At 35.9% G+C, this 27,578-nt stretch overlaps 1 protein-coding gene across 1 annotated transcript in view; it reads right to left on the bottom strand.

The window, feature by feature from the left end:
* Window positions 1–27,578, bottom strand: part of GALNTL6 (polypeptide N-acetylgalactosaminyltransferase like 6) — a 1,159,236-nt gene that overhangs the window by 870,542 nt on the left and 261,116 nt on the right. The gene's annotated exons all lie outside the window — the stretch shown is intronic.

The following is a 27,578-nucleotide window of genomic DNA, read 5'->3' as shown; positions in this document are numbered from 1 at the left end:
CTCTATTTTTATTTCTGACAATTACATATATATTTTAATTCAAGTGATTTTTTTAAAGTTGACTTATTTTTTTATTTTTTATTATTTTTTAAAGATTTTATTTATTGATTCATGAGAGACACACATACAGAGAGAGAGAGAGAGAGAGAGAGGCAGAGACACAGGCAGAGGGAGGAGCAGGCTCCATGTAGGGAGCCTGAATGGGACTCGATCCTGGGACTCCAGGATCATGCCCTGGGCTGAAGGAAGTGCTCAACCGTTGAGCCACCTAGGCATCCCTACTTATTTATTTATTTTACATAATCTCCATGTCCAACATGGGGCTTGAATTTATGACGCCAAGATCAAGAGCTGTATGCTCTTCTGATGGAGGCATTCCAGCACCCCACTTTTTATTTCTTCAGAGCACTTATCAACAGCTAATATATTGTGTTCTGATGTGTTTATTTATTTTCTGTCTCTCTATTCCTCTCTAAATGTAGCCTGTTTTTGCCAGGAATGCCTCTTTATTGTTCAGTGGTCCATCTCCACACCTAAGAAAGTGTTTAAGAAATAGTGGCTACCTAATATTTATTGAATGAATAAAATAATGATGAATAGGAATATTAAACATAGATCTTTTGTAATTTTCATTAATGTCTGCATCCTTCCAAGCCAGATCATCTAGACAAGACAGATGCTTGACTAAGTGAACACATTAAAGAATGCCATCTTGTCAGGTCCCAAAGGGTATACAGCTGGCTGCCCTGGGAAACCTGGAAGTATCTTCCCTTTTGATAGTGCCAGTAGGAGAGTGAGAGCAGATATCTTAATTTTCTGTATATTTACTGGTTCCTATCAGTAACTTCCAATTTTTTAGTTTCGGACACATTTTCTTTCCCTGAAGTTTATTGTATGCTCAGGATGTTTTAGCACATGGCCTTGTCTATTGCCTAAATTAAAATACACAGTGTGATGGGTAACTGAATAGGTTTAAAATAAAAAGTGCAGCCATGTATATTCATTTATTATTATTTCTAAGCTTCCAATAGTATTATGAAATTATATAATGATCTTCACTAACCACACCATCCTTTCTTATCCCGTGTCTTCCAGTCCACAACTAACAGTTACTATATACTCTGACTTCCACCTTCTCAGACCTCCTCAGCAGTCCTGGCTCCATCTTATCTCTCTCTCTCTCTCTCTCTCTCTCTCTCTCTTTTTTTAAGATTCTATGCATTTATTTGAGAGACAGACAGCCAGAGAGAGAGTACAAGCAGAGGGAAGGGGCAGAGGCAGAAGCAGAAACAGGCTCCCCACTAAACAGGGAGCCTGATGTGGGGCCACTGTATTGTGATTTGATAGTCTCCAGACATTGTCATATGTTTGCTGGGGTCAAACTTCCCTTGCAGTTGAGAACCATTGGTTAAAGCAATGGCAAGAGACATTCACAGCTATCGCCGACTCAGAATGGTTTTCCTGTCCACCAATCTTGCTCACTTCCCATATAGCTTCTTCCCTGCTGTCACAGTAATCCATACAATACACAAATAACCACATTCCTCTGTTGCTATGGTAGTTTTCTGATCTGAATGCATATTGAAAAATCTTGGAGAACTTGTAATAAATAAAGGCTCATACCTCATTCTCCAGTTAGTATGATTTAACATTATTACTTTCCAACTATTTTTCTGTGTCCCTGAATTATCCTTCTTTGCCTTGTCTGTCTGCAAAATATAAGACTCACTTCATATATCACCAGCTCTGGTAAGCCTTCTCAATTATTCTTTTCAATGAGTGGGCCTTATTGCCATGCCTATATCCTTTGGCAGCGTGTATTACTATGAAATTTTAAAGCTTCTGGTTTACTATGGCTGACCAAGCATAACTGTGACTTTCTTCCCTTACAAGGCCCTCTTTGACCACAGAAAAGTTCTAAACAGAGTAACTTATTATCAAAGAAAATAACATGCTGGGGTGGGGGAGTGGGGGGGCACTTTGGTAACAAAAATTAAGGATGCATTTGACATATTATAGAGCACACTGTAGCTTAATCAAACATGAGTTTGCTTTTCTCACCTAATAAGACTGAGAATAGGTAGTTTCTGGCCAGTGTAGCCAGCCACTCAACAATGACATCAAGGACTAGGTCTCTGCTCTCTGCCATCCTCAGAATCTTGGCTTTAATTTTCATGGTTATAAAATAGTTTGGTTCCTTTGAAGTTCATGGTCACTTTGGGGACAGAAGAAGGGAGGGGGGCAGCTGGAGGTAATGAATTGCCTGAATTCATTTCATTTTTTAACCTTTGCCAGAAGTCCCTCTATCGGACTTCTGCTTTCATATTACTGGACAGAACTATGTCATTTGTCAATCCACAGTTGCCAAGCTCAAGGAGAACAGGTTTGTGGTTGGGGCAGGGCTAAAGTCTAGCAATGAATTTTTGACATATGGAAAATCTATAGAATATTGAGATAACACTTGTGTGAACATTTGCCAACTTTCAAAATTTAAGAGGCAAGAGTGAACGTAAGAGCTGTTTTTTTCAATATTGCTCCCTAAAGACTCCAAACATAGGAACAACAAGAATGAAAAATGGAAGTGGGTAATAGGGTCAAAACCAGGAAGGTTTTGGAATCTTATCTTAAGGATTGTGTATAAAGAAACGTATCTTTTGGGACCAGTCTTCCACATACCCTTCTCCAAAACTCACATTTTCAGGGTGACTGGAAGCCTGGCATTTGCACAGAACAAAAATCAGAAGTGCTTCTCTAAAAAAGTGTGATGCTCTGCCTGCATGCAGAAGTGTTATTAACTATAGACTGGCATTTGGTGAGAGAGGATCTTAGCCTGCTTTCTATACACATACTAAAGAAAAATCTACCAGTTCTGAGTAAATTATTCTTTCATAAGAGATCATTAGGATGTAAACCTAAATTTACAATAGCAGAGGGCCTTCATATCAGTTACTTACGTTAATTTAGTTCCTCATTTTAAAATACAAATGACTAAACAAGGATCATTAGGCATTTTTGAAACATCAAAAATACAAGGTCTAAGATGAGTAAGCAGAATAGTTAATAAAGAAAAATGTATCATAATTGGAGGAACAAATGGAACATGCAAAAATCCTAAAGAGTCACTTCTAAGAAATTAAGACAATTAGAACCAACCAAACAAGAAACCATAAGAGGCTCCCAAGAAATGGCAACAATCAGAGAACAAGGAAAAGATCCTTCGACCAGGTGGAAATACAATATTCTGAGGTAGGTTCTGAGGATAATGTCAAAGAAATTCAGAATTTAGATCATATAAAAATGAAACGAAAAAATGTGGCAGAAAAATCCAGGATATCCAGTATTTGATTTATGGAAATTCCAGGGACTGAGGGAAAATGGAAAAAAAAATTATCAATGAAATGAAAAAAAATTTAAAAACATTAGAATTATTCTACATTTTCTTGTAAATATAAATATAAATTTTAGAATACTAAGGATAAGAAAATAGTAATCATTTCCAGAAGGAAAGGTTTTCCTAGGAAGAAGTGAGATTTCACCAGCATCCTCCTTCTTATCATGAGGGATTGCATAAGCCCTTTGCAATTCTAAGAAAATCTAGATTTGCATGTGCAGCTCTGATGGTTACCCAGTTATATTTCCCATTTGTAAAGCCACCATCTTACGCCTCATTTGATGATGCTGGGCAAAGTCTCTGCAAATCACAAAGTTCCCTACCAGCTGCCTGCCTTGTTAAGCACCATAATAAAGGAACAAAAAAAGAAGCTATAAAAGGTGCTGCCTTTTCCTGTTTAATGTTTTCTCAGCATTTCTCTATCAATACTTTTCCCCCCTCTAGCAGCAGTGACTTCCTGTTTCTATTCCCTCTAGCACCTGTATAATCCCTTTCATGGCCCTCCTCCTCCTCAGAGACAGCCTCCCTGGCTGCTGGCCTCTCCTAGGTTCCCAGCAGCCAAGTCTGTTCTGTAAGGCTCCTTCTCAGAGTTCTGAGCGACCAGTTGAGCATCCCTTGTTTCCGAGAGAGAGAGAGAGAGAGAGAGAGAGAGAGAGAGAGAGAGAGAGAGAGAGACGGAGGTTGTGTTAGTTGCCTTCTGCCTGAGGACCCCCATATAATATACCTCCATCTTGGAGTTCGCTTGGCCTTTTTAATTTTCTAATAGGCAGTGAATCTCTTCACATTCTTACTTAAAATAGTAACTGATGTGATTTCCTTTTCCTGTTTAGATATCCTTAATGACACCGCTACCAACCTGATTTTCAAATAAGAGGGTAATTGCTAAAATTTTAAATCAGCAAAACTCGAAAATTTTACTTCCCCATCACTGATTTTTCGAAAAAAAAAAAAAAGCGAGAGAGAGAAGACTAGGAAAGAAAAAGTGTAATATTCAAGTGATGGTGGAATTATTCCAGGAATGCAATAAAACTGCAATATATGGCTGTTAGGTAGACAGAATAGAATTTTAAGCAGGAAGTTGGAGGATTCCAAAAATTAGCTCTTTAGGAAAAAAGTAGATAATGTGGAATGCTGAGGAAGTTAATAACCTTAAGGTGATGGCAAAAGTATAAGCTAAAATAATGACAAAAATACTCTTTAAAAGAAATAGGGCAGCTCCAGTGGCTCAGCGGTTTAGCGCCGCCTGCAGCCCAGGGCGTGATCCTGGAGACCCAGGATCGAGTCCCTCGCCGGGCTCCCCGCATGGAGCCGACTTCTCCCTCTGCCTCTGTCTCTCTCTCTCTCTGTCCCTATGAATAAGTAAAATCTTTAAAAAATAAAATAAAATAAATAGACAATTAAGGTCTATACAACAACACTGTGCTTCAAATAGGAGGCAAATTAAAACGTAGCATGATTTCAAAAATTTTAGGGAAATGAAACTTAATCGACTCTGATTGTCATCACAAACTTATTTGGGGGAATAGCAATTAACTATGTAGGATTATATAACTCTTTCTATAGTACCAATATCATTAACTACTTGTTCTACAGTAAATATCCATACATCTTTAATAACGCAAATTTTTTTTTCCAATTTCTGAGATCAATCTATAGTAAGAAACCTTATAATAAGTATTTGAACAACAATAATTACAAAATAGAATATAAATGCTTTACCTGTTGCAATTTATTTTTTTCAAAGTTAAGATGTGTATGGCTTAAAATAGCTATATTAAAAAGAGGATTTACTGTAAAAAACCTCACTGTTACTTTTGTCTCTACCGGTTATCTTTGCGTCCTGTGGATAACCACTTTCTGCATTCATATATATTATTTTCCCATTTTCTTCACAATGGTACCATGATATATACGTTCTTCTGCACCTTGCTTTCTTTCACCTGGCAATGTATTATGAAGCATTTTCACTATTACCCTATTTGTTTTTACCTCACTTTAGAAAGATGCATTGTGTTTTATTTTGCATATATATAAATGTTTATATATATATACATATATATATATATATATATATATATATATATATATATATATATATGTTTATTTCACTTGAGAGAGACACCTGGGCTGTTTCTAATCTTTTACCATGAAAATGATCCTGCAATGAGTAACTGAATACAAGTCATTCTCCACAGTAGAAGGTAAGAAACGGAAAACAGTACCAGGAAGGAGACAGACTATTCTGCTCATTATGTTCCAGACAAGATGCCAAGCAACACTGGAACATTCAATACAACAAGGAATACTCATTTTATTAATATTTAAGAGTAAGGTTTTGGCATATTATTTTAAATTAAGTAAGGTAATCATAAGCTGCATAATTATAAACAATTAGAAGTTGTTAAAAAAGGGAAATAGAGGAAGTATAAATGGTTGGGGAATAGTATGAGTTAATCAGCTTCTGATTTTTCATGGTTGGAAGTCAGTAGGGGTATAGACTTGATAAATCACTAGACAAAAATAAACCAGACAGGCATAAAACTAGAATAATGGAGATCAACATCAGGAAAGCTGGAAACATGAAAAGAAGTGACCAAATTTGGTCACTTCTGTGGGGTTTGATTGCAATGTATACCATGACTCATCACTTTTTTTTTCCTTAATTGCAACTCTGTATATGTACGTATATGTGTATATATATGTGAAGAAATACATTTTATTTTTCATTTTTTTGAAATACAATTCATAATAATGATTTAATTAAAACTATTTTAGAACCAAGTTTAGAGGCAAAATAATTAAATCTACTTAACAAAGGCAGCTTGCATGAGAATAAAATTGAAAAATGTAAATGATTCTTGGAAACAGTTATCTTTTGAACTTAGCTTTAGTGAAGTGACTAGTAAACTAATGCTTCAGACAAGATGTTTCCCTTCACATGTTAAATATGAACATATTGCAATAGATCTTCAAGTATAATTATATTATTCATTAAAAATAGTATTAATAGTATTAATTTCCAGTTTAATTATAGCTAATGTGTGCACCTAATCAGAAAAGTTACTAAATTATTATCTCTACTATTTGACCCTACTAAATCCCTCAGGACAATTCATTTAGGCAATAATTCCAGCAGAGAGAATATTAATGTTTTTCTCCATCCACATTGATAGAATTCTGGTTGATGTAAACAAAGACAAACTCTCTGTGGCAGTGTGAGTAATAACAAGCTCAGGGTGACTGAGTTTGGGTAAAAAGGCTGCAGTGTTCACAGGGTATGCATTAAGTTAGTCTAAAAGCACTTGTTAAGGGTTGCAGAGTGCAAGCACTAATCCAGATACTTGAGTGTGAGGTCAGTCAGGCTAGAGAAGTCGTGAAATGAAAACTGTGACAAAGCACAAAATTAAGGAATTATGAAGCTGAAAGTGACTCTAGCAGGTGCTTTGGATTACTTCCTAGAAGGAACTGAACTTCATCCCAAAAGGCAAATTGTTTTTGTTCACAATAGTCAATATTGTAAAGACATTTAAAAAATATATTTACACTTAGAAATATATTTAGAAATTAAAATAATTTTAACATATACTTTAATTTTTGTGCAAAATAGGATACTTTTAAATTCAAAATATTACAAATATATTTTGCTATTAAACTGGTAGTTACTTCACTACTAATGTTTAACTCTTATTAGTGTTCATTTTCCCATTATATATTTACTTGGATGTATAGCTATATCAGATAAATAAAAATGTATAAATTACATTATGGAGATAGAATTGGCACATAAAAGCTGTACATACTTAGCTTCTACAACTGAATGAGTTTGGGAATAAGTATATACCCATGAAACCATTGCCACCAGTAAGGTGACAGACCTATTTACCATCTCCCAAAGTTTCCTCTCACCTCTTTATTATTATTATTATTACTACTACTACTACTACTACTACTACTACTACTACTACTACTACTATCATCAAGAGTGGGTACTTGTATGTGTGTGTGTGATAAGAACACTTAACATAAGATCTACTCTCCTAGCATATCTTAGATATCCAATATGATATTCTTAGCTGAAGGCACTATGGTGTATAGTAAATCTCTAGAAATTACTTATTTTGTAAAACTAAAAATCTATTCTTATTTCTCCCTCTCACCCCAAACCCCTGGCAACCACTACTCTACTCTTTGCTGCTATGAGTTTAACTATGTGAGATTCCACATAAGTGAGATGATACGGTATTTGTATTTCAGTCTGGATCTTTTCACTTAGCATAGTATCATTCTGATCTGTCCATATTATTGCAAATGATAGGATTTCCTTCTTTTTTAAGGCCGAATAATAATCCATTGTGTTTTACCACATTTTCTTTATCTATTCACCTGTTGACGGATACTTAGATTGTTTCCTTATCTTGGCTATTGTGAATGATGCTTCAATGAACATTGGGAAGCAGTTATCTCATTGGAAGTCTAATTTAAATTCCTTCTGGTAAACAATGTTTAACCACATAATGAAATTCTCTGATTCTTACATATATTCTTTTTTTTTCTTAAAGATTTTATTTTATTTATTCATGAGAGACACAGAGAGACAGAGAGAGGCAGAGACACAGGCAGAGGGAGAAGCAGGCTCCATGCAGGGAGCCCAATGTGGGACTTAATCCCGGGACTCCAGGATCACGCCCTGAGCTGAAGGCAGGCACTAAACCGCTAAGCCACCAACGGATCCCCTAATTCTTACATATATTCTTGATCATTTATTTACTTTGCTCCAAAATATTTTGGGATTATTTTGCTACATCTTTATCACTCCCTTTATTTATTTATTTTTTTTTCATGTGCCCCTTTGATGTTCTTTTGTTCAGGAGCTTCCGAACTTACGGTTATTTTCAATAACTGAGCATACCAAAATTAAGTATTTCCACAATTTTTACTGAATCACACTTGTACTTTTCACTGATTACTATATATTTAGATTTTTTCATTTTTAACAATGTCTATGTTATTTGTCTACAGTCTCTTTTATTTAAATTTTCCCCCAAAAAAGATATTCTAATCTTTTGGGCTGACACCATCTTGTGCTTCACAGCTTTAATAAACTCAGTTCTCCGTGATAACTGGTTGAGATTTAAATAATCAATTCTCAAAGCACCTGGATGGCTCAGTGATTGAACGTCTGACTTTGGCTCAGGTTGTGATCTCAGGGTCCTGGGGTTGAGTCCCACATCAGGCTTCTCACAGGGAGCCTGCTTCTCCCTCAGCCTATGTCGCTGCCTCTCTTTGTGTCTTTCATGAATGAATAAATAAAATATCTAAATAAATTAAATAAATAAATTATCAATTCTCAAATTACAGGTTGAGTTTTCAGGAAGGATCCTAGTAAATTATTTTACATGAGAATGAATGTGATATACATTAATATTGCTGCTTCCAGACCATGCTTATTCTCCTGCTCATTCTTATATTTTAGCAAATGTACACTTTCACCTGACAGTCACCACCTATATATGATTCAATATACTGGTAAAATAATATTAAGAGTTACTGATGAAAAACTGTAACATATGGTATGTCAAATTGGCTGATCCAACCTTTATAAAGAGTCAGATTTAACATGTGAAGTTTTTAGACACATCTTGGGCTAAACTATGTTTGGTATTGCATTTAACAAAAATAAAACAAAACACCGAAAGTGTCACTGTAAATTCATCTAAGATTAGAAAGATGCATAGACTTAAAATAAGTTGGATTTTTGAACAATGACACTGTAAACTTGCAAGCAGATTTACAAATTGTGCAGTAGATTGTATACAAATAAAAATAAATGATACTTTCTGAACTAGGGAAATACCCAGAAGAGGATACTGGCTGGCTGAAATTCAAAAGTTGTAGCCCAGGTAGCTCTACTCAGTCCTAGACTCGAATTGGTTTATGATACTGGAAATGCTGTTACAGACATCCATGCAAACAGGATCTTCTAAAGGAAGCCAGTAAGAATACTAAAATGGTGGCCATTGGGCTTACAAGAAGCCTCTATTTGACTCCCTTTTTGAAAAACTTACTACTACTCTAATCTGTTTCTGGACATAAACTGAGCCTGTACTTATTATTTAAGAAAATCAAATAATTGGAGCCTTGAGATTCCAATAATTTCTTTGCTGTCCTCAAAGAAACATAAAAATAAGAAAAAGACAATATAGTAACAACAACAAAAAGGGCTCTTTACAAATATGAAAAAGCAAGAACAAGTCAGCCCATTTGGCTAAATTTTTTATAGAGTTCATGGTTGTAAAAATTCTCCTTGTAGATATAGGTGCTTTGTTTTTTAACTGTAATGTTTTATTGTATAATTACATATTCTCCTGATAAACATTCGGGCTCTTTCCATTTTTTGCTCTTAATAATTCTGAAGTAGCTACAATACATCTCCATTAGACAGTTGTGTAGAAATTCTTGTAGGACAGGTATACCTACTATTTTCACAGCATGGGCCACATAAAGAATGTGACCATTTGTACTGTGCAATGTTGTAACCATATGAAACTGCTTTTGACCGAAGGGAACTGGTCTGAACTCAGAGAAACACCACCTGTGCCGTAATCCATTTGCAGAATAGCAATTGTACCATAGATCTGTCTTTATGGCACAACAAAAAGTTGGGTTATAATACAGTCATTTTTTCCCTCCTTCAGTTACATTCCTCTTTCAGTTACCTACCTAAGAGCAAAAAGAAATGTAAAATTAAACATTTCCCTTTGACAATGACCATGAATTCCCTGCTTATTAGCACTCTCCATCTTTTCTCATTCATTTCTTCATTTTCTCATGACTCATTTCCTTCTCACCTACTGTAACCTAGTTCCCACACTAACATTTAACCAAATACTCTAAATACCTCATTTCAATGTCATCAATCATCTCTCCTTAGACAAATCTCTAGATAATTATTCACATTTCATTTTTTTTAATTCTCTACAGCCTTTGGCATAAATATAACTACATTGAGATATCCTTCAAACGTCTTCTTGTTTTCTATTACCTCATTCTGCAGTATTCTTTATACCTTGGAATTACTCACTGATTTCCTGATCAGACTCTGTTCTTCACCCACCTCTTAAATGAGCTTCCATGGGTTCTACACTTAGTCTTTCATTTGGCATATCTCTTGAGTGTGTCCATACCCAGTCTTCCTTCATGTCTTTATTAAATGTTAAATGAGTACTTTCAATATATGAGGCATCATTCTAGTCATTAGTGATAGAACAGTGATAAAATCAGTCTAACTTCTGCCCTACTATAGCTTTGCTATAATGGAAAGAAGCATTTGTAAATGTCTCAAATGAATACATAAAATATGTAATATATCACATGATAGGTGCCATAGGCAAAATAAAGTAAAGAAGAAGGATAAGGCATGCTGTGGGGTTGGGAAGAAAAATATACAGTCTATTTTTCTGAATAATGTTGTCTGGCAAGGAGTCACTGATTCAATGAGATTTGAGCAAACACCAGAAAGACAAAAAAGGGAATGAATATTGTAAATATCTAGGGTAAATCTGTTTCTTATTGAAAATGCAGCAAGTGCAAAGACTCTGAGTCAAGAATGTTCTTGGAGTGTGGTTTTGTGTATGAGAAACAGCAATGAGAATGATGACCCTGGAGCTGAGTCAGTGATCTTGTAAGGTCTTTAAATGCTATTGTAAAGACTTTGGCTTTTACTCCAAGTGAGCTAGGATGGCAGTAGAAGGTTCTATGCATAATTACATAATCAAACATACGTGTTAAATGGATCAACTTGGCTGGGCTGCTGGGGCAAAAGGGTAGTGAAATAAAAGGAAGATCTTACAATTATTTAGACAAAGTGTATAACAAAACCTTGAACCAATGAGTTTTTCCATGAGGGTGATGAAAACATTCACATTCTAAATACATTTTGAAGATAGAAACAACTCACAAATTATTTGTAGGACATGGGATACAGAGGTGAATTACAGATGACACTAAAGGTTTTGCCATTCCAAATTGCTGAGAGACAAGATGGAGAATATTCCAGAAGTAGGAAGTTTTGTAGGAAATACTGTTGTTCTAAATAGTAAATTTAAATGCCAGAAGAGAGAGCACAGAGAAGAAATCAAGGGTCCTGAGAAAGATTCATTGAATGAAATCAATCCTTCTCTCTACATTCTGGGTAAAAATCACAAATTTTTATAGCACTCTCATCACTCACAGCTGTCTTCTCTACCTCAGCTTTTGATCATGCTCAACCCAAGTTCATTTCATCCACTTTTATCATGCCCTCATGTTTACTTGCTGAAATCACATATGACTTCCATAACATTAGTGGTAGTAAGATAGTTTCTGCCTTTTTTCCTATTTAACCTTATCAAAAACAAGAATGATGGCCAGCCCCTGGTTCTTGTAACTTTCTTTTCACTTGGCTTCATTAACATAATCTTCTCTTTGTTTTCTTCTCCTCTTTGTTTTGGATGTTCATTCTCTTTCTCTCCTGGCAGGCATATCTCCCTCTACACATACCCCCTTAGAGCTAAAGTATTTGTCCCTTTCCTATCTTACTCTTTTCTCTATCCTTGGTGATCTCATCTGCAATCACAAATTCAAAAACAACCTCAAAGATTTCATCTTGCGTCCAGGTAGATCCTCTGTGCTTCAAATGCCTCGTTGATTTCTCATTTTGGAGATCTGAAACGCACCTCAAATTCAATCTATTTTGAACCAAATGAACTCCCCCCCCGCAAAACCTATTCAGTTGTAGCTGAGTGATTTTAAAAATTGTACTTTCCTTTTATTCTCTTCCTATCTAATCCCTCATTAATACCACAACTTTACTTTGAAAATACCACTTGAATCTATTCACTTGCCTCCACCTACTACCACCTAGTCAAATCTACCATTACTTGCTGCCAGTCCTGCAGTGGCCTCATGGCAGTCACACCTGCATCAGTATTACTTTCTCTTGCATTCACCTTGCATCCCACTTCCCCTACTCCAAGCATTTTTAGCAGCAGATGAAATTTTAAAATTATTTTTGTGATTATTTGATTAATGTATGTTTCTCCCACTAAATTAAGAATTTTGTATAACCACAATCCACTACAGTGTTAAGTACAAATTAAAATGAATACACACACATGTCTTTACATGTTCTAAGCCTTAATTTTCTAGGCCATGAGCTCCAAATAGTAGTATTTTCCTATTTCATACAGTTGTGTTTTCAATGATGTAATTGTCTACAAAGAATTTACTTTCTTTGTTTAGTCATCTCAATTTTTTGTGATGCTCTGATTTGTAGGATTTCTGATAATTACTATTATTCGTTTGGAACCTTACATATTTAGGCTTTTTGCTTGGAACTTTAAAATGTAGGTTTTCAAGTCCTTAAGATTATTATTTTTTTTCTTAAGATTATTTAAATAGGATTTTCATTCACAGTGACAGATAAGAAAACTGAGACTCAAACAAGTATATTCTTAAGGTCATGCAGTTATTATGTGGCAAAGTTAAGATCCACACCCAGGTATACCTGATTTCAAAGCCTCTGTTTATTTCATTACAGAGGACCTCATTTCATCTTGAAAAGCCATGAAGACATATAATGAATAATAAAAGCACAGGCATCTGCTAAGCTGGATCAAATTCATGGGTTACTTCAGTAACCTCTCCTTAGTAGATAAAATAAAAGGGAGAGAACGACTGGTAGACTCACATAATGACAACTCAGATGCGTGTCCAGTTATGATAACAATAAACTCACTCTACTATCCTTGCTGACCAACTGTTCTAGCAGAATGTAGGTCATGATACAGAAGACAGATAACATGAAAAAGCATACATATCAAATATGTGAAAAGCTTACATATTAAAAGTTTAACATAATATGTTAATATGTGATTGTGTGCCATTTGATTTGGGTGGCTTAGTAACATAGAAATGCAAATGAATGAGAGAACACAGTGGTGCCAGAAAATATCATGATGGAGTTAGGTCTTGGAAAAAAAACCTGAACAATGGGTTAGATTTGGATAGCTACAGGGAAGTTATGTAGAGTAAGTAGGACCTCCTAAGAGATCAAGGATACGGTACTAATTACAATATCTCAAACTTTTTTTGTAAGATATAGTTTCTGTAGTCTTATTTTCACATAAAAGGGACTTTCTAAGTCGTTTTGCAAGTTTGTAGTATGCCATCTAGGTGTATGTATGTATGTGTGTATGGGCATATTTCTTGTAGACCTCATTACTGCAATTAAATCACCATTCTCTTCATGCTATCATGTGTTCTGGAAAATTAAATTATATTCATTGTTTATGTGAAAGTGCCCCCCAAAATGTTGGTTTTGGGTTTCCTTTTTCTTTCTTTCTGCCAAAAAGTGAGTGATGGGGCCAGGAAGGGTGGGAAGGTGGGGGAGTATAAATACTTACAACTATTAAAAAGAAAACCATCATTTAAGGAATCCTGTTGTGAATCTTTTTGTATCATTTATTATTGAATTCTAAATTACCTGCTTTTGGAGTTTAAACTGGCTTATATGTTTTTTTTGTTCTCACATGGAAAATATGATGTGTCTACATATGTTTTATAAAAGAACGAGGCTCAGAAGAAAGTGATGATTATCAAGAAATAGAATGACAAAAAGCAGGCAAAAGTCAGCAATTCATTATTTTGCATGCAAGAAGTTGTACTTATTTTTTTAAGTGGACTTCTAGCAAATGTGCAGATGATGACAACAATAGTTTGGATCATAGAGGTTGTCAACTTCCAGACACAGAGCTTTAGTAGCTTTATAGCTCTTTGCTAAGTTCAAATTTATTTCAATTATTTTGGAATTAGTGCAAACAAATACCAGATGTAGTCTCTTGTTTCTTAATCTCTCATGAATATAGATGGAAGATAAAAAGGCAGGATGACTTTCCATTATACACTCAATGGAAGGCTCAGTTCTAGCTTCTTCCTGGCCTTCTACACATCTTTCTCTACTTCCTTTCACTTCTATACATCCATGTACTTGAGTGTAATATGTTATATGAACACAATGCATTCAAAATATACTTCAGAGCACTGTTTTAAATAGATTGGGATCCCTGGGTGGCGCAGCGGTTTGGTGCCTGCCTTTGGCCCAGGGAGCGATCCTGGAGACCCGGTATCGAATCCCACGTCGGGCTCCCAGTGCATGGAGCCTGCTTCTCCCTCTGCCTGTGTCTCTGCCTCTCTCTCTCTCTGTGTGACTATCATAAATAAATAAAAAATTAAAAAAAATAAATAGATTATGTGGATATTGATTTTAATTGATGGCCACCACATGACAGAATTTTGTAACAGTGATGGCACAAGGATATGCTCAAGAGCAGCAGTACAGGGTGTGCTTGTAGAAGTATCAGTGCTCAAACAAGAGTGGAGAGCAGAACTAACTTGGAGGTATTTCTCCTATGCAGGGATTTAAGTGGAATACTTGATGTACTATGTGAATGCCTTTTTAATCTATGACATTAGTAACTCCAAATAAATCATTAAAACACAAAAGAAAATTAAGAATGAGACTCAAATTGTATGATTTCTCTACTCATATATAACATACAATATACAAAAATGTGGATTAACATTTCAATATACACATACACACATATAGGCCTGTTTATAAATTTTTATTGCGCTTCACGTGTCAGCATGGAATAATTTATGAAATAGTCATATAGGTTGCATACAGGTATGTGTTGTAACCTGTAGATAAACTTAGTAGATGAAATTGCAGCATTTCAAAGCTATAGAGAAGCTTATTTAAAGATTTATGTTGGTACTACTGACGAGTTATTAAAAACAAAACACGTCGAAGCAAATGGTGGGTATTAAACAAAACTCTCACATCTAAAATGAAACACATTGTGTTTACTGTTACTTTATTGTAAAAAATTAAATGTAAAATTTAAGGATTACATAAATTATAGGTGAATAGTCTATATCATATACCAAAGGTATTTCTAAGCATGAAGCTAAAGTCAGAAATCATAAAGAAAAAATGTTAGATTAACTACAGGAACATTAAGATTTTACTTATAGAAACTACTTCCAACTAAATTTTTAGAAATCATAAAGTGGAAAAGAATAAAATCTGGTAAAATAATGTTTCTATAATATTTATTAGAGATAGTAGGTAAATATCCCTATTATGTTAAAAAATTATCTCTGTTAAAAATGAGTAATTATCCCAGTAGAATAATGAGAAATTCATATTTTAAAAGCAATTCAAGGGATGCCTAGGTGGCTCAGCGGTTGAGTGTCTGCCTTTGGCTCAGAGTGTAATCCTGGAGTTCCGGGATCCAGTCCCACATCGGGCCCCTGCATGGAGCCAGCTTCTCTCTCTGTGTCTCTCATGAATAAATAATAAAATCTTTAAAAAGTTTTTAAAAATAAAAGCAATTCAAGACAAAAAAAAAAGAGAATGGATAGAAATCCATTATTCAAATGAAAGGAATAGCTACTAAGAAAAGGAAAATGAAAACAATGAACAGCTACTAAGCTTTTACTTACTAGAGTGGCAAAACTTTAATCATAATGATGATGTATGTTATGCAAAAGTAGCAGCGATGAAAATGGTACAACGTTTCTGGAGACAATTGAGTAATAGGTGTAAATATGTGCAAATGTGCATACTTTATGAATGATCAATACATTGAAATTAAAGGAAGAGAACTAAGAAAATAGTGTTAATTAATCAAAGATGTTAATTAAGGTGTTGCTTGTAATAGGAAAGTTTCTTAATTTATAACCAATAATGCAAGCTTTATAAAACAAATATGAAACACCATACCATGGAATATTGTGTAGTTAATAATATAATGATCTAGAGTTATCTACTCATATTTTAGACACAAACAGATACGTGTAAGTTGACTGGATCTTATGACTGAAAAATACCTATGACATGTTCTTTAGCAAAAAAATCAACAGAAACCTTACTAATAGCAGAATCTAATTTTTTTGATAGGTATATACAGTAAATAGATAAAGACGGTAATGCAGATATTGATATAGATATAGATTTGGATGTAGATAAAGACAGATGCAGAGTTAAGTATAGATGTACAGTTACACATTTGTGTGCACGTATGTATTTACACATACATTTGCAGGTAAGAACTCTCAAATTGGTAATAATGCTACGGAAACAGCAATATGTACATGTTTCTCTTATGATCAATGACTTTGCAGCAGTTGTCTTTTTAATGACATTTAAGATACTTCCCTGTAAAAAGATACAAATAAGCACTTCCCTTTCGAAGACAACAAAATGACCATGCATCAAAATGGACTCTACTAGTTTGCTATACCCATATAGTACTGAATCTAAAACACTAGTTCTATATATATCTGGCTCCTTAAGTTTAAGCAATTTGAAGCAGCCAATTCATTTTTGTTTCCCTTTTAATAGTTATTTTCATGAATATCATTAATACTTAAGCCTAGTAGAGTTTAATATACAATTACCTACATACACATCCTATCAGTAAACTAAATGCTGGCCTTATAGTTAATATTTTTATAATTCCTCAATCTTATTATAGCTAACACTTGACATTTTCATTGAAAACTGAGATATCAAAAAAAAAAAAAAGAAAACTGAGATATCACATGAAGGCGTAGTAGGAATATACCTTAAAAATCTTTTTATGAGCTTTAGTTAAATGGGACATAAATGAATAATGGGGAAATATGGATATAAAATGCACAGCAATACTCCAAGTAGTTTGTGAACTGGTTTATAAGAAGCATGCTATTTGTCTCATTTGTCTTGCAATTATTCTTGGTGACAGTACAGATATGGTGATTTCCTGCAGCACTAAATTTTCCCCAAATTTTACTTGACATCTAAGTTAAATGTGATGTTTTGCTTGTCCTAATAAATTCATATCTTTCCTTTGTTTTATTTGTACTTTTGTCAAGACAATTCAGTACACCTATTACCGTTATTAAATTGAAAGAGTGTTATTATCACATCAGTGCTATGAAGGTTGGCATATGAAATGAAAGCAGGAGAACAACATTTTTACCCTCCTGATGGGCTAGATGCAGAAGTCATGCTATTTTCTAATTATGTAGATTGTGTTCTGCGAAAAGAGATGCTGAATAGGACCAGCAGCAATAAAGTGGCATTAGTTATCAATGTTTAATATGCAGCAGAGGCTAATTTAGCAAATGAAAGCCACAAGAGAAACACAAATTCTCAATAATGAAGACCTTCTTGGATATCTAGGTCAATTCCCAAAATGGGGATGCTATTAGGGAAAAAACACACAACCTGGTGCATGTCGCTGACAAAGGTCCATTTTTACCCAAAGGAATTTCTTCCTCTGCCAAACATGCCTCTGCAAAAGAGCCTAGACAATAAAACGAGCCAAAGTTAATGATCTGTGTAAACAGACTAAATAGTTTTATACAATATGCTATATTTCAAATATCTTAGAAATTTAAGAATACCCAATGTATTTTTAAACTATACATTACTCACAAAGATGAAGGATATTTCAGGGATAATTAGCTTGCTCAGTCCTGTTACTTCCATATTGTTCTATATGATTGCCCACCTGTCTAGTTTAGTGAGCAGTCTTCTCTCTCACTCTTTCTTTCTCTCACTCTCTCTCGTATTTCTGGCAGTGTATTGGAGCAGAAGGGAGATATGTAAAGGCTATATTAACTATTCTGGAAGCTACAGGCAAACTTTACTGGAACTTTCTTCCTTCCTCTTTCTTTCTTTCTAAAGATTATTTATTTATTTACTTACTTACTTACTTATCTATTTGGTTAGTTAAGTTAATTAGTTAGTTAGTTAGTTAGTTAGTTAGTTGAGAGACAGTGAGTCAAGAGAGAAGAAGAGGAATAGAGTCTTAAGGAGACTCCACACTGAGTGCAGAGCCCAGACTTGGGGCTCTATCCCACGACCTGAGATCATGACCTGACTGAAACCAAGTCTGATGCTTAACTGACTGTGCCACCCAGGTGCCCCAGAGCATTTTTCTTTCTTAAATAAGATACAAGTTAGTCTTGGAAAGGTCTTTGTGAAAAAAGAAAGAAGGAAGGAAGGAAGGAAGGAAGGAAGGAAGGAAGGAAGGAAGGAAGGAAGGGAGGGAGGGAAGGAAGGAAGAAAGGGAAGGAAGAGAAAGAGAAGGAAGGGAGGGGAAGGGAAGGGAAGGGAAGGGAAGGGAAGGGAAGGGAAGGGAAGAAGGAAGGAAGGAAAGTTCCACTGAGAAAGCATATTTCATTCTAGTAAAGAGGAAAAATCAGAATTTAGATGGACAAGCAGCTCTTAAATTATTTGAAATACTTATTGAAAGGTTATAGTAAAAAATAAGCAAAAGGAGACTAAATATAAGGTTTTCTAAACATAAACAGGATAGAAATCAAATACAATACTTTAAGAATAAGTGTCAAAGTAGTGCATTAAAAGTAGTGCATTATTAGATAATAATCATTAAAAATCAAAGGGCTCCTGGGTGGCTCACTCAGTTAAGCGTCTGCCTTCGGATCAGGTCATAATCCCAGGGGTCTGGGATGGAGCCCATTGGGGCTCCCTGCTCAGCGGGGAGCCTGCATCTCCCTCTTCCTCTACCTGCCCCTCTAATTGTGCGTGCTCTCTCTCCGTCAAATAAATAAAAATAAAATCTTAAAAAAATTGAAAGTTCTCGACAATGACATAGCATATGTGAGAAGTCACCTTTTATGCGAGGTAAAACTCCTTCCACATCCTCCCAGTTGAGAAACAGGCTCCCAGGTATACCTCATCATACGAAATAGCTTCTTCTGTAATGCGCTTGCCACAATTATAATTACGGTCTTTGCAATCTGAAAATGCCACTTGCTTAATTTAAGATTTGTCTTCTGTGCTGCATTGCACACTTTATAAGATGAGTGGAGAGAGTGTTTTCTTTTTGCTTTTGTTTGTTTTCAGGTCATTATCCCCAGAACATTGCATAGTGCCTGTATGCATGACTTAATTTTTCTAAACCCAGATATCATCATAGTTATATGATTGTCTGCAACTAATCCTTTTTAAAAAAACTTCCCAACTGTAAAAGTATGAAGATCACGTGGCCACAAATTTAAAGCCGACAAAGGTAGATACGGATAACAGAAATCCACTTGTGACATTGTGACATGAAATGTCACCGAACTGGCTGAAACTAATCACCCATGCCTTGTTTGTTTTGTTTCATTAATTCCCTTCCCCCATCTCTGCCCCAAACATAAGGTTTTAAGCATTTACAGGTTAATGCAGTCACCCAGTGATGCAGGTCTTATTACATAGTTGGTTGCAATTGTCAGGGACACCTGCTTTTTTTTTTTTTTTTTGACACCTGTTTTTTAAAATGGTAAAATGGGATGGAGATTATAGAGTTAGTAACAAACATTCTTAAGGAATTTAAATATTTACTGGCTAAAATGTAATATAGAATTAGCTGCCAAAAAATATTTAACTGTTGTAGAATTTACAGGCAAACCTTACCAGAACATTTTTCTTTCTTTTTTTGAAAATTTATTTACTTGAGAGACTAATAAAGCATAAAAATATTTAACATTGATTCCTAAAATGCATACAGTGTTTTATAGCTTAGAGACCATAATGAACTATGAACTCAGTGTTACCCCATTCTACAGTTGAGGGAGTGGAAACTAGAAGTTAAGGGCCTTGCTCTTAAGTAGTGAGAACACGACACTCTGAGCCTGCTTTTTTGATGTCAAGATCAATGTTCTTCCAAGTACATCAAAATTGAATCCTTCCCATTAGTCCTGATTTGGTTGGCAGAAGGGCTCCAATCGACACCATCTCTACCTGTCCTCAGTTGTTACTGTCGGATCAAAGAGCTCGTCCCTCAGTTACATTTTACAATTCTTGAAAACCCCTTTGTAGTTTAGAGCTATGATGCTTCCCACCAGTTTCCAGCCCTGCTGCTGTGCTCTTGCTCGGGCAATAGATGATTGGTACTTAAATTTTAGTTCTTAATTACTGCTGCTTCAGAATGGCTAGTCAATGACAGAATCAATAAAAATTCCTTGACCTTTGTTTATTTCCTCAGGTGAAATTCTGGAGGGATAGAAGTATCTACAGTTACCTCTCTTCCCTGATGACCTATGAATGTTTTATAGGCAAGCAGAATCATAGCAGCCGGCTGTTATCTCCAGAAGGCACTCTACACTTTCACATTCCAAAGAAACAGGAATACTGTAGCTTTCACCATTTCAATACATTTAGCAATACTTGAGCCAAAGTTTCTTGTAATCAACTGGCAAATATTTACTCAAGGTCTTGCTTTGAAGCTGGTAGTGTTCTCAACACTGTGGTCATGTCAATGAGTCAGAAAAAAATGGATTTATCACCTCAAGGAGCTTACATCTGATATAAACATTATTTCTCGGGCTTGCATTGTGCTATGATGAAGACACAGGATAATGTGGCAGAGACTAGGAAAGTCCTCTTGAAAAGATGGTATTTGAGTTAAGCAGTCATGTGAAGATCCGGGGAAAGAGAGCTTTAAGCAGAAGGAATAGTGAATGCCATGTCACGGAGACAGGAATCATCCATTATGTTAGAGAATTGTAGTTAGTGAAAGAAAAGGAAAGAGGAATATGTGATGTCTAAGAGTAAGACAGGAATAAGATCATGGAGGGCCTCATAGCCCATAGAAAAGATCATAGTTTACCACATGAAATGGGAAGTAGAGGACTTATATTATTTTACAACGAAGAAAATAAAATCCTTGATGCTGTGTAAAACATCAACCACATAGGGAAAAGAATGGAGAACAGCAGATCAGTTAAGAGACTTCTGGCAGTCAATAAATTATGGTGTCCTGAACTGAGACTTTAGTTAGTGGCAGAGATGTTGAGATGTGCTTGGGTAGGGAATACGTCTTGGAGATAAAGCTGACAGTACTCGCTGATGGACTAGATGTAGGATGTGAAGAAAGAGGAAGAAAGGATCCTAGGTATCCAGTTGCCTGAGTAAAAGAGCGAATAGAAATGTCATTTAGTGGGATACTGCTATAGACTGAATCGCGTCCTTATCCTCACCTCCCAAATGCATATGTTAAAACCCTAACCCCCAATGTGATAGCTTTTGGAGATGGGGTATTTGGGAGGTGGTAATTAACTTCAGATGGTCACAAAAGTGAGGTCCTCATGATGGGCTTAGTGCCTCAGTAAGAAGAGGAAGAGGGAGAGATCACTCCTCCTTTCTATACACACTTACTCAGAAAAGAACATGCGAGCACACAGTCAAAAAACAGCAGTCTACAAGCCAGGAGGAGAACTGTCACCAGAACTTGACCATACAAACACTCTGATCTCAGGCTTCCAGCCTCCAGAACTTTGGAAAGATGGATTTCTCTTGTTTAAGCCACCCACTCTATGGTATTCTGTTATGGCAACCCAAGCTAAGATAGACGTATAAGAATTGGAGGTGGGCAGTACATTATGATATGAATCTGAATAATTCTATGGTATCCTAGAAGTTGGAGATGCTTTCTAAATATTCAAGTGGAAATGCCAAGTAATCGGTTACATTTTACAAATATATAGTTCAGGAGGAGGTGCTATTTGAAGACATAATTTTGAAAGTTGCCAGTGTATGTAATACATGTGAAGTTGTGAAACTAGATAAATCACTAGAGAAAAGAAAGGAAAAGAGAAAAGAAGAAGAAAATCTGCAGACATTAGTCACTATGAAATTTAAAGATTCAGAGAAGATGGACCAAGAGAACTGAGAACAAGTGACAAGTTGGATAGCAAGGAAACCAGTCAAGTGTGGTACTGTACAGGTCCAGGAGCAAAAAACTGCTTTTTAAGTATAAGGGAGTGGTGAGATTCTTCATTCTGTCACTATGGTGATCAAGATGATGCCCTGAGCAAACCATATGCTGCAACAATCAAAAACACTGGTTAAGAGAAAAACAAAAAGGAGCAAATGAACTAATAAACACATGAGGTCCTGAATAAACAGATGGACAAAGACTAGACTGTATGTAGAACGAACTTCTATCCATAACCTGCAGCAAGTTGCCCAGGAAATCCCTTTTTTACATTATTAACTCTGCCAGGAAACCAGCCTTGGAAGTCAGATTTATAGGAAGTCAGACTCCTCCACCTCCAATAACAATCCAGGAAGCCAAACAATAACTTCTGTAACAATCTATCCAAAATGGCCAGGATCTGATTAATGACAACTTCCACAGTTTCTGCCCCTGCTTCCAACTTGGGACCAAACAGAGAGAGCCAAATATGTACCCCTAGCCAATGACATAGGATACCCTGCTTCCAGTTAGCCTGCCCCTGGCTTCTCTATGCCTTGACTTCAAATCAAGGCACACCCAAGTCTTCCCTTTTTTGCAATGTAAAGCTTTCTCACTCCTCTGCCTGCCTCTGACTCTCTGCCAAAATGCAAGTGATGGCAGCTGACTCCCTTGTTATAGCAAGTTCTGAATAAATAGCTTTTGCTTGTTCTCAGTTGGCTGGTCTTCATTTATTTCCACAGAGAAAATTCTACTATCTAAATGCACTCATTGGCTGGCCAGAAATAAGGAAAAACAAACAACAAACAAACAAACAAATTAAGTTGTGGAATCCAGGGAGGTAAGCTGAACACAAAATGGTTTTTCTTTTTTCTTTGCTTTTCTTTCTTTCTTTCTTTTTTTTTTTTTTTTTTTTTTTTTAGAGGAAATTTGCTGTATCTGATGAGCCTGTGCTTTGGGATCTGTGACATCATGAAGCAGATGGAGCATGAGGTAAGCCAACTTCCATTTGGCATAGGAATCTTAATAAGATTTAGTTTTAATAAAGATATACTTCACCATTAATATGGAATTGAACCATAAATTAAACTTACCTTTCAAAACAGAGCAAAGATAAATGCCTGTCTTTAAGGCTGAAAGGTATTGAGGAATGGAACAATCCTGGAAAGCCACATGTTGAAAATGAGAGACCTGGCTGCCCAACCTCTGACCCATCCATGTCCTCCCGTGTTATCCTCGGTGCCTGCATGCCTTCGCACTACCAGTCTACCTGTGGCTCATTACCTTTAAGCCACTGCATTTTGGAGCCCCCCCCCCCTTTTTTTTACTGATTCTTCACCCTTATAAGGCAATCTTTACTTCACCATATTAGACCTGACTTTCATTTTTAATGCAATTGTTTTCAAAACGTATTACATGAACAAAACAATCTGTGATTAAGTACATCTCTACAATCCTGGGATCAGTACAATTGAGTGTCCTGGATGTAGGTCTTCTCATATACTCAGATATAATATAAAATAATATTATTTTATAGTGTCCAAGGCAAAGCATATATCAAACCTATTTTCCTACTAAATGTTTTTGCAAAGATATTTTCATGGGAAAGGTGTTTTGAATAATAAAGTTTTAAAAATACATTTGGTGCTTTCTAGAAGTCAGTGAGTTAAGAGCTATTATTTACTATTAAACCATCTTCCACTATTTAGTTTTTTTAAAATATTTCTTTCATCTTGTTTTTAACCTTTTCCTTAATTTACCATCTTTCCCCAATCAAGTAGTCCACAAATTTCAAAATCTGAGGAAGCAACTATAAATAAAATGATCTTAAAACAAAATTGTGATCTCATCTCTTAGTTTTGGCCAAAAACAGAAAGCCTCCTTTCTGTTTTTAGAATGCACTACTCCTAGAATAGGAAGACTGTGCACCTGCTATTTCCACTTCCAGGAACGCTCTTCACTGGATGACCTTGTATCCTTCATCTTCCAGTCTGTGTGACCATGCCACCTTATCTGAGAAACTGGAGGGCAACCCATTGAGAATATAGTTCTCCACTCCCCGTTTTCTATTATGTCCTTACACAGCTGATTTTTCTTCATAAGGCTTACCATTACATAATGAATGTACTTGTCTATTTCTGTATTGTCCCTTCCCTCACACACAAGAACCCATGCTCCGGAAAGCAGATATGTTTTGTGGCCTGTTCATGTTATACTCTGCCACTCAGAATGGTGACACAGAACAAGTTTTCAACTAATATTTGTGGAATGACTAAATGAGTCAGAGCAGATATCAAATCCCCTACCTGATCTTGTGGATGAGGTGTCCTAGATATAGTACCATTTATAGCTTACTTATTCTTGCTGCAGGTACACTTTGGATGGCAGATATTATATAGGATGAAATTTATGAGCAAAATATATTTAGACACTGTGTATATTTATGATTAATTTGTTAATTTTGAAGAACCTCTTTTATGCTGAATAGTGGCTGAATGAATTTCAGTGCCACTATTAACTGTGATTTTAAGAATTGTTGAACGCTGATGAGATGTAGCTGACATTAATCATCTTTACTGACCTAGATTACGAACTACATAGAAAGAAATATGTATATTCAGGATATAAGTCCCAATATCTAGTAATAATATTGAGGGAGATTTCTCTTCATATTTAAGCATCTTCTTCAGTCTCCAGCTGGAAAGGAAAATTTCTGCTGAGTCTCTTTAGGAGGCCCATTAGCCCATCTGTGTGTGCTGGCATAAATAAAAATCTGTGGATGGCAACCAAACTAAAGCTGACATTTGTGCAGGAGGAGGCTAGGGAGCCCTTGCCTCTGATTTGTACTGCCAAATGCAATGAGTGAATGAAGTCAGAACAAGAAGGCAGGTGCCAAATTGCTTATACAGCTTGCCGGAAGATGCTCCTTATAAAGTATCCATGCTGGAGAATGAATTTTAAAAACTTACATAAGACCTACGTGTGAAATGGTAAAGCAATTTCATTCACTCTTTCACATAAGGGTCTTTACTAAATGTGAGCAGAGTGGCAAGCATGGCTAACAAAAAAACCACTGCTCCCATGGAGATTACAATCTAAAGGAAGAGGGAAAAAAATGATTAAACATACAATGTAACTAATAATGAGAAATGAAAAAGAATAACGCAGTTGAGGTACAAAGCAGGACTCAGAGGGAAAATATTAGGTGGGAAAGTCTTTTCATAGGACTTGAAGGACACAAAAGAACCTTCTTATCTAGAGAGAAAGAACAGAAAGTGCAGGCGCCCAAATGCAGGTATCAATATATTATGTCCTGTGTAACAACAGACAATGTAACAGTTTAGTATGTTCCACAAGACAGTGATTAGAACACAGAACCTGAGAGGGAGGTCATTATAGGATGCCATCAGAGATTTGGCAGGAGACAGATTAGGTAGCAAAGTATGGTGTTTAGCTCTTGTTCTGAGAGCTAAAGCAGCTGGGTGATGGAGGTGGCTTCAGCTAGGGTGGAGATAGTAGGGACCAAGACAAGTAGACTTTCAGAAATATTTCAGGGTGGCGTTGGTGAGAATTAAATCCAGATACTTAGGTAACAGATACGTGAAAGACAGAAATGAAAAAATATTCCCATACTTCTGGCTTGAACAACTTGGTAGGGACAAAAGCAAGGATGGGGTGGACACCAAGACATTTGCTTTAGATAGCTGAAATTTTAAATCCCAACTAGACATCCAAGTGCAGATGTCAAGTAGACCACTGGATGCACATATCTGGAGTCCTACTGAGAAATCTGAGCACAAATGCAAAATTGAGAGTCTTTCCATATAGATGGTTTGTTATGAAAGAAATTAGAGAAAAATCACTCAGGTAAAGGTAAAGAGAGAGAAAAGGAACAGAAAGAAAAAAGTGAAAAAAAAAAAAAACAGAAGAGAAGTGGCCTGTAAAGAGTCTTGGGGCACATCAACACTTAGAAATCTGATGGAGCAGGGCATCTGGGTGGCTCAGTCAGTTAAGTGTACAACTCTTGATTTCAGCTCAGATCATGAGCTCAGGGTCGCGAGATGCAGCCTCATGTTGGGCTTTGCACTGAGCATGGAGCCTGCTTGAGATTCTTTCTCTTTTTCTCCCTCTGTCCCTCCTCACTTCCCCCATCTCAAAAAAAAAAAAAAAAAAAAGTTAAAAAGTCTGCCAGAGTAAAGCTGACTGAAAGGCAGTACTTTGTGGATGCCAACATTGATTCCTTTTTATATTTGGCCTTTTAAAGTAGGGAATATTAGAGATGAGGATGGTCTAGGACATAGTGTCTAACTGATGAAGTGAGAGAGAGAAAGAATAATTACAAGAGCAAAATCCTTAAGTGGACAAAAGTGGAATAAGAACCATGTGTTAGTAGACAGACTGACCAATGACAAAATCAGACACTTTAGCCTTTGTAATAAGAAGGAAGGCAAGGATGTAGGCACATATTAATTTGCATGGATAGACCTGGTAGGGAGAAGGCCAAGGAGCTTTCACCCAATTGCTTCTCTTTTCTCTGTGAAGTATAAAGCAGGTCATCAGCTGAGAATGTAAATAAATACCTGTTAGGAAAAAAAGTAAGTGGTCTGAATTTCGGACAGTGTGCAAGTGGGTAGAAGAAAGAAAAAGCAGTGAAATGGTTATTTGGGAAAAAAACCAACTAGCAAGGTAGAGTGGGGACATTAGGCAATAAGGGCCCAGATGTCATGTTCTGTAGAAATGATCAGGGGAATCTTCAGGGGCAGCAGAGTCACACCAACAATAGAAAAATTCAGAGAAATGAGGCTCTGACAAACTCTACAGAGAGACCTTAAGGGATCAATGCACTTATCACTAAAATTCAGAACAGCTCTAGACCAATCCTGGAGCTGAGCAGAAGCTCTTCCTTAGCAGGATTTTTTTTTTTTTTTTTAAGTGCAAGTTCAACACTACAATATGAGAGAATGACATAAACAAAGCAAAAAAATAATAAGTGAGCCACTTGGGGATTTATCTTACTAAAGCAGCACAAGGAATTGGAATATTTCAAATGCAAAAACATCCATCCTGGCATGTTTTCACAAATGAAAGTATTTTAAAAAGATAATTAAGATCTATAAATTACTTTAGCCAGGGCAAAGATATCACAGGTCACCATATTGGTTTCTCATTCTCTTTTGCTATAACTAATAATGTGGTGGTAAGAGAGAGATTTTGAATCCAGAGGGACCTGGGTTCAAACAAACGCTACATTTAATAGAATGGTTAACCCCACTACCCAATCCACTTTGGTTTTGCTGTGTACATTTGGGGAATAATACTATCTATGTAGTGATATTGAAAAAATTAATGTGTGAAACACCTGTCATATTATCATACACAGCATAAACAGT

This window comes from Canis lupus, chromosome 24 (genome assembly GCF_048164855.1).
Source record: "Canis lupus baileyi chromosome 24, mCanLup2.hap1, whole genome shotgun sequence".
NCBI classification, from domain to species: domain Eukaryota; kingdom Metazoa; phylum Chordata; class Mammalia; order Carnivora; family Canidae; genus Canis; species Canis lupus.
This window is presented reverse-complemented; position numbering and strand designations above follow the sequence as displayed.